Here is a 13,075-nt window from a genome sequence, read left to right as displayed (position 1 = left end):
TCAAAACACATCTCAAGTTTCATCTTCTTTAGGAAAAGCTGAGCGCCGAAGAATTGATGCTTTTGAACTGTGGTGTTGGAGAAGACTCTTGAGAGTCCCTTGGACTGCAAGGAGATCCAACCAGTCCATTCTGAAGGAGATCAGCCCTGGGATTTCTTTGGAAGGAATGATGCTAAAGCTGAAACTCCAGTACTTTGGCCACCTCATGCGAAGAGTTGACTCATTGGAAAAGACTCTGATGCTGGGAGGGATTGGGGGCAGGAGGAAAAGGGGACGACAGAGGATGAGATGGCTGGATGGCATCACTGACTTGATGGACGTCAGTCTGAGTGAACTCCAGGAGTTGGTGATGGACAGGGAGGCCTGGCGTGCTGTGATTCATGGGGTCGCAAAGAGTCAGACATGACTGAGCGACTGAACTGAACTGAACTGACTGAACCTATGTTTGGTTTTTCTCACAGTGTCCCCCTACTCATCAGAGCACTTACCAACTTTTAACTAAAACTAGCTTTTTCCCTATTTGTGCAATCTCCTCAGGGACCAAATCATTAGTACAGAGTAAGTAATCAAAAAACAGTCACTGAACTGAAATAAACCAACCCATAATGAAAGTAATAGATGATAATATAAAGTTGTTAAGAATTTGTAAAATATCACAGTCCCTCAATATTTCAAAAATATATTTGAAAAACCATTTTCTTTTAAAAATGTTTATAGTATACATCTTATTTCTTTAAATAATGTCTTTGTTTAGTAATGTTATTGATGATCTGCAATAAAATTTTCCTTCTCATCTACATTTGCTTTTTTCAATAATAAATGGGAGATATTTACTTTTTTTTTTTTTCTTTGTTAAGAATGAGGAAGAAAAAGAAACTGCTTGAAAACATTCACCATGGCAAGATTCTACTATGGAAATTAGCCAACACCACTTTGGATTTGAAATATAAACACTAACTAAAATCAGTGTAAAGACACTGAATCCATGTCTTTGTGTGACCTTATTTGAACAACAGCTGTTCTTGATTTTATTTGCTTCAAACCTACCAAACCTGTTTGGGCCATGAAGCAGGTCTGAGCCAAGCCTCCTATATTTAGCTGTACATAAAAGATGACAAGCTTTTCTTCTGGGTGCATTGACCTCATGCCATGTTTCTCCCTAAACCTCAACTTCCTTGTATTCAAGATCTAGATTTCCAAGAGTGAGCAGGGATTATTGACCAACTTTGACAATCTTATTATAACTTACTTATGAATACATGTGGTGCCCACAAGTGTAACATATAACAAACGTTTGGGCTATTCACTAATGCTAACTTACCTACCTCATAGAAAAGAAGATATCTCTTTCATTTATTTCATTCACTCACCTGATAAATATATGCTAAGTACAATTATATGGCAGGTGCTATGCTGTCACAAAGAACATAGTATGATAGTAACAGTCTTTGTGACCCCATGGAGAGTACAGTGTGATAGTAATGTCTCTGTGACCCCATGGGCATTAGCCTGCCAGGCTCCTCTGTCCATGGGGATTCTTCAGGCAAGAATACTGGAGTGGGTTGCCATGCCCTCCTCCAGGGTATCTTTCCAACCCAGGGATCAAACCCAGGTCTTCCTGCATTGCAGGCTGATTCTTTACTGTCTGAGCCACCAGAGAGCCTGATAATAACAGTCATAATGCTATAAATAATAGCTGCATGAATTAAGTACATACAGTGAGTAAAGTGCTAGGCTAACTTATGTATGTTTATTATTGCATTTGACCTTTAAAACAAAATTGTGAGGTTAGTGCATTGCCATCCCTTTGATATATTAGGACACTGAGATTTTGAGACAGTGGTACAGCATTGGAAATCACAGAAATGGCAAACATCAGAGCCACATTAAATCCAGACAGCCTGTCTGCTGAGGAGTCCCTTTGCTTGGTTATCAAGCAAAACAACCTATCAGTGGTCACATAGTATCACTCTACCATCAAACTTTTCACAGACATGTTCCTTGCCTGACCATTAATGTGCTGCATCAAATAGAACTGACCAGGAACTATGTCAGAGGTTTTGAAGTGACAACAAAAGCAGAGGAAATAAAATTAAAATGTCTATTTTTTAATTAAACAACTTTGAAGCATAGGTACTGGAAAGTATTTGATGAATATTAACTGATTGTGGTTAATGATAAACTGTAGTTAATGTGGTTGTACCGTGTGACCTTTGAGGTACCTTCCAAACAGGAGATTCTATGATTAAAGAGGTGGCTTAATCTAGTTGTTTCTAGATTGCATCTTAAGACTGTCTCTTGGAAATCACATTTAACTCAGGCTATTTTCAAAGAAATAACTTGGACTAAGCAATACACTCAGTCATATTTATAACAAACTAAAGAGGTCATCTGCAAAGGAATGGCCAGTTAGGACATAGTTTGTCTCAGCTTGTATTCTGTGAGAAAATAGCTCAAGATAAAAAACAGAGCTAATCTATTGTATGGCATCATGGAAGGGTGGTCAGGAAGACATACCAATTCATCCAGTTGCATAACAAATGACTTTTCTAGGTAGTAAGCTATTCTAAAATGGTGATGTCTTCTATAGATCCAACATACTAGAATTTGTTTTATAGGAATTTGATCAGTGCAGTAAGTTATGGTAGATCTTGAATGCGCAAAGAATGTAATTCTCCAACATTCATCTTGTAAATATCCTGCCCTACCCTACCCCTTGGCTCACTTAGCCATATATATCGTCCCCACAGGCCAAAAAATAAGATTGTTAGAACTATGTATTTCCTGACTAATTTATTATGATGGTTTTGGGGGTTATACAATATTCCCAGCCCAAGAGCCACTCACTGGCAAGGGAAAATAATCCCTTTTTCAATTAACAAGGAAAAAATATCAGACTAAATTTCAAGCTATTTGACCATTTTGACCTTAGTCTTAGACCTTCTTCACGTTTCCACAAGCTCAGAGGTGAACTCTAAATCCCACTGTGGAGTTAAGTTTTGTTTAAAATACTATTTAGTGGGGGAAAAAAAAAACTCAATTTTTCTACCTCTCCTGGAATTTAAATGTCAGTAAGGTAATAACCAGGTGCCAAGGTGATAGGTTGCTATAACATAACATGATCCAAAGTCCATTTATACACAGAAGTTCTGGGCTTTGTGTCAAGAATTAAAATGTCGTACACCAATTCCTATATACTGAATGTATCTTTTACCCGTGGGAAGCAACATTTTCACAGGAATTTTTGGAGCTGGGTCAACCAGTGACCTGAAATTACATTTAAGTCCAGTGTCCCTATGTTCCTTAAAGAGGCATTTATAGAAAACCAAATAAAATGTCTTACATAAGCCAGTAAAAACTGTAGCAACAATATGATCATACTATAATCACTGCCATTGAAAAAAAAATAAAGTTTCTGTGAACAGAACTAGAGAGTACACCAACAATTTAGCTCCTGATGAAAATGTTAAAACTTTAATCTGCCTTAAGAACTCAAATTCTAGTTACTAAAAGCACCACCTTGGATAACAGATCTTGCTTCAAATCCTGCCTTCCTCCCTCACTGGGTGACCTTGAATATGCAACAGAAGTCTCAGTTTCTGCAACTATGCCCCATAGAATTATCACATGGTTTAAATGTGATAATGTAGTTAGAAGTTCTCACTATACTGTTTTGGCTCACAGAAAGGACTCAGTAAATATTGGCTTCTAGTCTACCCATTCAACCAACAAGTATGGAAAGCCTACAATTATCAAGGACTAAGCTAACGGGAACAAATAAAAAAAGAACTTAACCAAAACAGTGTTTTTAAGTTTTATTTTTTTTTAAATGTTTGTGATCTTGGGTATTTTTCCATTGGCCTTATCTCCTCCAATGGCTTGTACACTACTCTATATGCCATACCTGCAATTTCTTTTGATTAGCTCTGGCATACAATAGTTACTTTCTGGTTGACTAATTTTTCTCTGCCACAGGCAAGTTCTGAAAGTTTATGAGGTATATACTCAACCAATAACATAGTTAAGGCTCAGTCAGACTTCCTTACACTTTGGATCACTGCTGAGATCGTATCATGGACATCTGTACATATTGACAGGATTCGAGGACCTTAATGAAAGCAAAATCTCTGAAAACTAACTTGTCTTCCCAATGAGGTGCCTTCACCCCAGAAGAGACGTGTCTTTTTCAGAACCGTTCAAGACATCAGGGGTCAGGATCTCATCAGGATTTAGCTGCTGTCCAGTCTTCACTTACCAAATTTGCCACTGTGACTATAAGCACATGCCAAAGTGTCATTTACTGCTTTAAAAAAATGTGTGTTTGTATGTGTGCACTTGTGCACTCGTGCATGTGTGCTATGTGCTTTAACACTTACCTGTGGAAATAGTCTATCTGCAAATGACAGAAGAAGGCCACAAAAAATTGTATGTAATGCTGAATTAAAACGTACAATATACATATATAGCTCAAATTAGTGGTTTAATGGAGAAGGCAATGGCACCCCACTCCAGTACTCTTGCCTGGAAAATCCTATGGATGGAGGAGCCTGGTGGGCTGCAGTCCATGGGGTCCCTGAGGGTCGGACACGACTGAACGACTTCACTTTCACTTTTCACTTTCATGCGCTGGAGAAGGAAATGGCAACCCACTCCAGTGTTGTTGCCTGGAGAATCCCAGGGACAAGGGAGCCTGGTGGGCTGCCGTCCATGGGGTCGCACAGAGTCTGACACAACTGAAGCGACTTAGCAACAGCAGTAGCAGTGGTTTAATATAATAAACCAATGATGCAATTGCATTGTCTTCTGAACTTGATACTTTAATATTCATATATATATGTCTTATCCAAATAAAAAGCTCTGTAAATTTTAGTGTCTTTGGTCATTACTTTGGTCTTAAAAGAATTTTGACACTAATTTTATTAAATTTTAAGCTCTGAATCAATTTTCATTTTTAACCCTGGATAAAACTTACCTTAATTTTTATTTTCACACCATGACTACAATCCAGTACTGCCTTTGTAAAAATGACTTTAACTTTCTAAACTCAACATCAGGTTATGAACCAGGGTAAGACCTGAGGATTAGATCTGTTTCTAATACAATTCATCTTAAATTCTTTTTTGAAACAGAGTAGGGAAATGTTACTTTCCTAGGCTGGAATGGTAGTCCTACATTGCCCCTGACTAATGACAGGAAACCAATTAAGTCATAATTTCTCTGGGTCTCAGCTTTCTCACTAATAAACTAAGAGAATCATACTACATGAGTACTGAGGCCCATTGTAGTTTTTATTTATTATTTTTTTTTTTGAAATGCTGCAGTCATATTTTTACCCATTTCACATTCAAGACCAAGCTCCCAAGGACCTCTTCTGCAGCTGCCTCACTGTACATAACCATCCTCATTCAATCCATCTCAAAACAAATTCTGACAATGACACATGAACTGTACATAGTCAGCTGGCCTACCAGGTCCTTTATGCAGCTCAACATATAAGGTGACACCAAGTTAAGACAAGTGAAGTTCCAATTTGGGTGCTTCCATCTCCCTCCCTGTATCCTGATCCAGTGCCTGTCAAACCCAGGAGGGGCTTGGAGTCAGGTGTTTGATCGTAGAGAAAGCTGCTAGGGTTGGCCCAGCAGATGAGGAAGGGGATGGCATCACTTCTTCACAATCTGAATGACATCCTCGTCCTCCAACGTATGGTCTTTACCCACTTTTTGAGGATTGTGTTTCACAGACAGACCCCACGCCAGAGCATATTTAAATTCTTTGATAAGATTTTTGTGAATCTTCATGCAGAAATCCTCCACCATGGTCCTGGAGTAGGGCAGCACCACTGGGGACATGTAATCGGGCAACTGGCCCTTGGGTTTGGTGTAAATCCTCACTAGTTTCAGATAGTCCCAGATCTTTTCCAACAGGTCATCAAAATTCCAGCGGTGATGGGCAGAGATGGGTACACAGTGTGGCACCTTATAGATAATATCCAACTCCTCAATGGAAATCTGATCAATCTTATTTAACACATAGATACAGGGGATATAGACTCTGTTTCCTTCCACCACGTCAATGAGGTCATCTGTTGTGGCGTCACTACGCAGAGTCACATCAGCATTATGGATTTTGTACTCAGACAGAATGCTCTTCACAGTTCCAGCATCCAGCTCACTCTGAGGGCAAGTGGCTGTGAGATTAATGCCTCCTTTATCCTTCTTCTTAAAGCCAATGTTGGGGGGTTTGCTGTTCAAGCGAATGCCAAAGCCTTCCAGCTCATTTTCAATTATCTTCTTATGTCCCAAGGGTTTCAGGACATCCAGAACAATCGAGATCAAGTTACATGTTCTGGCCACTGCAATGACTTGACAGCCTCTACCTTTCCCATCCTTGGCACCCTCAATGATACGTGGGAGATCCAGAAGCTGGATCTTAGCACCTTTGTATCTGATGACGCCAGGCACAGTGGTCATGGTGGTGAACTCGTAGGCTGCCACCTAGGAATATACCCCTGCCAGGTTACTGAGCAGCGTTGACTTCCCCACAGACGGAAAACCCACAAACCCAATTCGAGCATCACCCGTCTTGGCAACATCAAATCCTTCTCCTGGTCCTCCACCACCACCACCTTTTGGAGTAATGAGCTCCCTGTGAAGCTTAGCAAGATGAGCCTTAAGCAATCCTAGGTGGTGTGCTGTGGCCTTGTTCTTCTGAGTCCGAGCCATCTCGGCTTCGATCTCCGCGATCTTAGCTAGGGTGTTGCTCATGGTGGCGAGTTGCGGGGGACTCAACGGCCTCCACAGGAGCAGTTCCCCGCCTCACAGTCGCCGGCAGACCGGCCACAACCACCAGGCGCTACAGCAGTGCGCAAGCGCGGTATTTCCTGTTTCATTGTAGTTTTTAAACTCCTTGATTCTTTGGCTCACTTTACAGTTAATGTTTAGATTATTTGATGAATGCAAAACAAACTATGTTTTTATTTAAAACTTAATATAAGCATTTACAGGGCTTCACTGGTGGCTCAGATGGTAAAGAATCCACCTGTAATGCAGGAGACCTGGGTTCAATCCCTGGGTCAGGAAGATCCCCTGAAGAAGTGAATGGCAACCCCCATGGGGTTGGGAAGAGTCAGACATGACTGAGCAACTGATAAGCACACACACATAAGTGTGTATATATATATATATATTTTTTTTTTTTTTTAAACTTGTGTGAATGTAAATTTGAATTGAGGGTTAGAAATTTTCCTTAAAAATACTTCTTACTATGTTTCAGTTCCGGAGAAGGCAATGGCACCCCACTCTAGCACTCTGGCCTGGAAAATCCCATGAACGGAGGAGCCTGGTAGGCTGCAGTCCCTGGGGTTGCTAGGAGTCAGACACGACTGAGCTACTTCACTTTCACTTTTCCCTTTCATGCATTGGAGAAGGAAATGGCAACCCACTCCAGTGTTCTTGCCTGGAGAATCCCAGGGACGGGGGAGCCTAGTAGGAGGCCGTCTATGGGGTCGCAGAGTCGGACACGACTGAAGCGACTTAGCAGTAGCAGCAATATGTTTCAGGTCAGTCATTAAGTTGTGTCCAACTCTTTGAGACCCCATGAACTGCAGCACGCCAGGCCTCCCTGTCCATCACTAACTCACGGACTACGAACTAACTCCAAATAGCTACATGAGAAATCTTTTCTTAAGGAACTAGTTGGAAGAAATAATTGTGTAAGTAGAGGCAGGATGACAAAGGAAATTTTAAAATCAGAAAAATCTAGATTCAAATTCAAGGTTTGTGGTATCATCCTGGGTATATAATATAATCTCCTGGGCCTCCATTTTTTCACCTGTAAGGTTGGGGATAAGAGTTGACTCATTGGAAAAGACTCTGATGCTGGGAGGGATTGGGGGCAGGGGGAGAAGGGGACGACAGAAGATGAGATGGCTGGATGGCATCACTGACTCGATGGACTTGAGTCTGAGTGAACTCCGGGAGTTGGTGATAGACAGGGAGGCCTGGCATGCTGCAGTTCATGGGGTTACAAAGAGTCGGACACGACTGAGCGACTGAACTATATAAGGCTGCTGTAAAGATTAAATAAGACATATAAGGCATCTAGAAGGACAACTGGTTCATGATAAACACTCAAATATTATCCACTATCTATTTCTCTGTCTAAAACTCTTTGCACTAAGGACAAGAAATTCTTGTTTCAAAATAACATGAGTTAATTTGATAGACTGTGAATCTCTTCAGTCTAGGAAGGCAGTATTTTATAGTGGTTACCAGTGTGTACTTTAGGGTATTATAGACTTGCATTCAAACTCAAGCTTTGTCATTTATAACCTTTAGGACCATAGGCAATTTATTTAAGTTCCCTGAGGTGCAGTTTTTCATCTGTAAATTAGTTATTGTAAGGCTTAGAAGAGAGAATGCAGTGAAGTATCCGTATCATCATAACAACACAATAAATGATGGCTATCTTTATTAGGCTCATGTCCTCTGAACTTGAAACAGTAATTAGAATAAAGAAGAAAATCAATTAATATTTTGAAGGAATAATTGGGCAAATAATTGTTCCTTGGTTGATGAACAACACCCAGAATCTCTGTGTGTCTTCTGGGAGCAAGGCAGGCCCTGGAATCCCACAGCTTCCTATGGAAGGCATGTCATTTTCAAAGACGTCTTTCTTGACATGAAAACAATGCCGTGTAAACCACTTGTGTTCTTTTTATGGAACCAGCTAGGGATTTTTTAATCTTTTGTTCTCAGTTAAAAAAACTGTTTCATGACATTTTTCATGGATGTACCCTTGTTGTCTGCAGTCAAGTATTTTCGGGGTGTGTGTGTGAATGGAGTGGTGGGTATGGCTAAAACGTTGGGAAATCTGAAATAAAGGTTAGATCTGTCCCACAGGGTAATCATGAATTGGTTGCATAAAACGGATCTAAAAATTGTTTGCTTACATAAATATATTGAAAGTTAAGAAACACTGGCAGTCAATTAGATTTAAAAAGCAACAGTAACAAAATAACACTAGAGTATTTATACTTTGCAGGGTAGATATCCTAGAATTCAAAAGTACCAAGAGCTCTACTACTGGAACATTTAAAATTGTATCATAATTTTAGACTAACATTTAAAAAACAACAATAATGTGTGAGCTCCCTCTGCTGGATCTTGAGACTGTGAAAGCCAGAAAGAGGTTTTAGTACTTTATATTTACCTAATCAATTGGATTACTCATTGTGATGAGATTAACACAAAGAAGTGATGATGATCCATTTCAAAATTCACAATAAAACAATTTACCAAATAAACTGAAATTTGTTGGGGATACCTTTTTCTATTAGTTTTTTTTAAAGGGATTTTATTTGGTTTTAAGTAGGAGGCAGCAGACTTGTTTCGTTTTATGTTTTTAAAAAAGAGGCATTGATTTTCTTTGGAGAGGGGTTGCATGTGGTACATGGTACCTGTTGTCAGGGTAACCATGTCCTCTGTCTATACATGTCAAGGCCAGTTGCCTCATTTAGAGACAATCAGACTATCAGGTCAAAGGAAACAGAAAATGCAAATTATGACGTTCAGGCTGTTTCAGATAAACTACAATGTGGTTTATCCTGCAACTCAACTCAGAAAAGTTTTCATTTTAATAATGTATTTCTTTAAATGTTACAAATATTACTGTCTTTTTAAAACAATTATGTTCCAGTGAATACATAGGCACATCATGTCTTTGCATTGGGGGCTTTCTATATTTATTGAACTTGGAAAGGAGATGTGAGGACGAAATGTTCTTTAATAAAATTAGAACTTTTCTCTTCCAAGAGTTATAAAACATTTATCCAGAACTCTATAAAAATATTACCCGACTTAGCTACGGACCAGTTCTGAATAAGGTTCTTTTCTTTTTTAATGCTCAATGACCCTGAATTTAGATGCTGTGTTTAAAAATTACTTGCTGAAGGAAGACTATAATTAATATAAGGAATACTGAATTCCGCTTTGAGAATGGCAAGTTATGGGCTGGCTTTCTGTGTTAATATTAAGAACAGAAATAGAATTTCTTGCAGAAGACTGGATTTTGATCTGTTCCTTAGTTCAGTGTAGATTTTTACAGTGAGATGCACAAAATATAAATATAAAAGTGAGTGCTCATGTATCCATTAAAAAGAAAAATTTGTTTTACTGTTTCATGAACTTTACATTCTTATTATTTATACTTTATTATAAAATTCTGAATTCATTGAATTTTTTAAACTATAGATTATAGGTATTGATAGTGGCCTCCGTATCAAATACAGCCACAAATACATCAATATATTTAAAATTAACGCTTCTATAATATCTCTGGAAAAGTAACCAAAACAATTAGCTAAGTTGAAAAGTTTCACTAAATTAGTATCTTCAGGGATGAGATAGTTCCTTACTTTGCTTGAAAAAGCTAACACGTATTTCTTCAGCGTTTTCATTTTTAATTTCCTCTTTTAAAGTACATTATGAAATTTAGAGGAATTTCAAAGGATATTCCTCTAAAAGGAATGCATAGCTATTATTACTTCTTTTCATACAGGGTTTCACCTTGGATTTACCTCCCAAGGGAACTGGAGAAACTAAGAGGAAAATGTATTTGGGGAAAGATATCAATGTAAAATGAACTATAAATACAGAGACCACATGTTCCAATTTACTGGGGACAATCTTGGTTAATGCCTCTTTTCCTGGCATTATTATTAACCATGACATTTTATCCTCAAACATGTCTGTTTTAAAAGATAAATTATAAGACCATCCTATTTATAGTCTAAACACTTCTGACAACATAACCATTTGTTTTTTAGAACATCATTTCCAAATGTGCATTTACCTGAATTCTAATTCCTCCATATTTCAAGATTTCTGTGGTTAATATGCAGCAACCTTCTTGGAGAGTTACATTCACATATTTAAGGCTGCTCAACTTTGCGTGCTCCTAAAACGCCAATAATTTTGGACTAATTACCAGCCCACCATTTTTTTTTTTTTGCATAATATGTAAGTATGCAAAAAATAATAATAATGCAACATGGAGGTAAAACTATCCACAGTTACATGAGTGCTCACTTCCAATTATCACTGGATCCATAACTTCACTTACACACTTCTTTAGCTATATCCCACCTAAAGGAGGGGCTTCCCAGGTGGCTCAGTGGTAAAGAATCTGCCTGCCAATGCAGGAGACACAGGAGACATTGGTTCAGTCCATGGGTTGGGAGGATCCCCTGGAGCAGGAAATGGAAACCGACTCTACTACTCTTGCCTGGAAAATTCCATGGACAGAGGAGCCTGGTGGGCTGCAGTCCACAGGGTCACAAAGAGTTGGACAAGACTGAATGAGCATGCATGCACGCACCTGAAGGACTAAAATTGTGAGGAAACAAAGGTACGCGTTAAAATGCCAGGTCCAATAACTCTGCTAGAGAATATCAAAGGGGCTCCAATTTAAAATAAAAAGTGCTCATAAAGCACAGATCTAAACTGTTTAGCTGGAAAATAGATCTCATTTCCCCATCCATTCTAATTAATTCTAAATTCCCATAATTTTCTAATTAATTACGTTTACTCTATATTTTGTCTTTCCAAGTAAATTATTTAAGTGAAAATATTTTGTCTGTTTTATTCAGTAATTTCGCTTTGTTTTATTCAGTAATTCATTCAAGCATCTAAAAACAAGTAACCACAGAGTTTATGTTTAATCAATTTGTCTTGAATGAACAAATAAACGAACTCCTTAAAGAAAGTTTTAGTTATGGGACCTGGCTCACAGTGGCTACGCTCTTTGAAGAACGAAGGAATGAAGCCATAGATTTATGAGAGTGCAGGTATGTGCCCGGATCTCAGAGCAGGACACAAGACTGGAAAGGTATTTAGGAACAGTTCACGGAAAAACTTAAATGTCATGTTAACGGCCTGCTGCTGCTGCTGCTGCTAAGTCGCTTTAGTCGTGTCCGACTCTGTGCGACCCCATAGACGGAAGCCCACCAGGCTCCCCCGCCCCTGGGATTCTCCAGGCAAGAACACTGGAGTTGGTTGCCATTTCCTTCTCCATGTTAATGGCCTAGTTACCATTTATTAGGCTATTACTAAGGATCATATGGGCTTCCCAAGTGGCACTAGTGGTAAAGAACCAGCCTGCCAATGCAGGAGATGCAGGAGTCATAGGTTTGATCCCTGGGTTGGGAAGATTCCCTGGAGGAGGGCATGGTAACCCACTCCAGTATTCTTGTCTGGAGTATCGCCATGGACAGAGGAGCCTGGTGGGCTACCGTTCATAGAGTCACGAAGAGTCAGACATGACTGAAGCAACTAAGCAAGCAGGCATGCACACATGGATCATACACTGTGTGAGGAATAACAACATCTTCCTATAACCAACCCGGAAGGAAGTATTATTTTCCCCATGTTAGATGGGAAAACAGGCTTTCATGAAGTTTAAGTAACTTGTCCCAAATTACACACAAGTTAGCCATGAAGCCTGGATTCAAATCTAATTTTCTGTGACTTCAAAATGTGTGCTTATCATGCTGCCTTTCATCAGGCAAATAGAAAGCCATAAAGAGATATGAGGAGTGGAGTAAAATCTTTGCCTTGTGTTTTCACACACCATTTCACTCACCACTATGAGTGACAGATTACACAATAGGATGAATGTCAGATCTTAGCAGCAGCTGGATTCCAGATCTGGAACTCAGGACAGGTTTGTAGATTTCTTGGGTTTCCCTGGTGATTCAGATCATGAAGAATTTCCTTGGGATGCAGGAGACCTGGGTTCCATCTCTGGGTCAGGAAGACTGCCTGGAAAAGGGAATGGCTACCCACTGTAGATTCCAGAGCTGGAATGTCCAAGACAGTGGCTATTAGCCTCATGAGACTATTGAGTGCTTAAAATGGGACTGGAATCAAAATTACAGGGAAAAATATCAATAACTTCAGATATGCAGATGACACCACCCTTATGGAAGAAAGTGAAGAAGAACTAAAGAGCCTCTTGATGAAAATGAAAGAGGAGAGTGAAAAAGTGGGCTTAAAACTCAACATTCAGAAACCTAAGA

General features: G+C 39.3%; 1 pseudogene; it reads right to left on the bottom strand.

Moving 5' to 3' along the window:
• Positions 1-5,652: 5,652 nt before the first annotated feature.
• Positions 5,653-6,857, bottom strand: LOC105005460 (annotated as a pseudogene).
• Positions 6,858-13,075: the final 6,218 nt, after the last annotated feature.

The sequence above is a fragment of the Bison bison genome, unplaced genomic scaffold, assembly GCF_000754665.1.
Source record: "Bison bison bison isolate TAMUID 2011002044 unplaced genomic scaffold, Bison_UMD1.0 scf7180017864491, whole genome shotgun sequence".
Lineage (NCBI taxonomy): Eukaryota > Metazoa > Chordata > Mammalia > Artiodactyla > Bovidae > Bison > Bison bison.
The sequence above is the reverse complement of the archived record's forward strand: the minus strand, read 5'-3'. Positions and strand labels throughout refer to the sequence as shown.